This window comes from Seriola lalandi, unplaced genomic scaffold (genome assembly GCF_002814215.2).
Source record: "Seriola lalandi dorsalis isolate HSWRI2012SDOR001 ecotype SW California unplaced genomic scaffold, Sedor1 jcf7180001959798, whole genome shotgun sequence".
In the NCBI taxonomy this organism is placed as follows: Eukaryota; Metazoa; Chordata; class Actinopteri; order Carangiformes; family Carangidae; genus Seriola; species Seriola lalandi.
In genome coordinates, this window is record NW_019430467.1 from 295 (window position 1) to 1,892 (window position 1,598).

At 42.7% G+C, this 1,598-nt stretch overlaps 1 long non-coding RNA gene across 1 annotated transcript; it reads left to right on the forward strand.

The window, feature by feature from the left end:
• Nucleotides 1–817: 817 nt before the first annotated feature.
• Nucleotides 818–1,576, forward strand: LOC147820404 (uncharacterized). The gene is made up of 2 exons (XR_015437821.1): nt 818–1,234; nt 1,350–1,576. It is a non-coding gene; the product is annotated as an uncharacterized LOC147820404 (long non-coding RNA).
• The last annotated feature ends 22 nt before the right edge of the window (nt 1,577–1,598 follow it).

Below are 1,598 nucleotides of genomic sequence, written 5' to 3' on the forward strand. Positions count from 1 at the left end.
TAATTAAAGACCCTCGTACAGGTTTCTCCCACCACCTCTCTGTTTCTCACACTCTTCCTCTGGCTGCAACTCCCACGCAGTTATATTGGCTCCTCCCATCAGGAGGAGAGATGTTATTAGAGTCTCCTCCCGTTCTCTATATGTACAGTACTTACTTTAAAGTATATTGGTGTGACTCTGCCTGTGTTTAAGTGTGCAGTGTACAGACAGTACGCTGGACCAAACTGTTCACATTTAAATTCAGGTTAAAGACTTTTCACCTATATTCTTCACCCAGCTTCACATTTTTAAATCTTTTAAAACTAGTAAGTAATGAAATATGGTAGTAGTCTAGTTTTCTATAGTACTGTTAAGGGATGAGCCTGAGAGTCAAGCAAAGCAGGGGGAGATGTGATGAGTGGGGCAGCCAGGCAGAGCGAGTCCAGGAGTGGGTCTGAGGCAGGAGTCGTGTCAGGGCGATGTGCAGCTGAAGCCCAGTATTTGTAGCAGGACTGTTTGGAGATGGTTTGCAGTCCCAATCCTGTAATGAAGAATTAGTAGGTTTTTTTTCTAGATTAGTAGTAGTAAAAAAGTAGTAGTTTTAGTAGTAATAAAGTAGTAATAAATTAGTAGTTGTAGTAGTTTTAGTAGTAATTAAGTAGTAAAAAAGTAGTAAAAAGGTAGTAGTAGTAGTAAAAAAGTAGTAGTTTTTTTACTACAAAAAACCCACCTTTTTACGACTGCTTTAGTAGTAAAAAGGTGTTTTTTTGTAGTAAAAAAGGAGCAGTTTTTTCCTAGATTAGTAGAAGTAGTACTACTAATCTAGACAACGGTTGTTTTTCTAATCATCATGTGGCTGCTGAGGTACAGTGTGTTTCCATCTGCAAAAATAACAGGCGTGGGAGGAATAAACGTCACAGCAGCGTCTTCCTGTTATTCTCCTTGTTTTATAAAGAGAAAGTGCTGCCTCCACTGTATTTAGTGTTGATAGGACGGGAGGTTTGTTTCAACACGGTCCAACTGCTGCTATCAGGACAGATGAATTGTTCAGACTTACATCAGCGGGAGTGTGGTCTTTTAGCTAACACTGATTTTCTCTCTGCTGCAGCTGTTTGTGGGTCTGTCCTTCCCCTACGAGGGTCCCGCCCCCCTGGAGGCCATCGCCAACGGCTGCGCCTTCCTCAACCCTAAGTTCAACCCTCCAAAGAGCAGCAAGAACACCGACTTCTTCAAGGGCAAACCAACTCTGAGAGAGGTGGGAGGAAGAGGGAGGGTGCACGCTGATGTTTTTACTCTGCAGACTCTTTAGCTCATGATACGACTTCTCAAAAGGTGTGTTTGTTTGTTTACCTCTGTTTTCCTGTCTGCAGCTCACCTCTCAACATCCGTATGCTGAGGTGTACATCGGTCAGCCCCACGTGTGGACGGTGGATATCGATAACTCTGCCGAGGTGGAGAGGGCCATCCGCTCAATCCTCAGCCAGAAGGTAAACACAGGAAAAGGATTTCTCCTCTAATGAAATGTCCGTGTGGATACGTACAATTCTCTGGGTTCAGTCTGTGAAGAAAGTTTAAAATAAACAAAATCAAACTATCAGCTGCAATTTCTGTTCTAAATT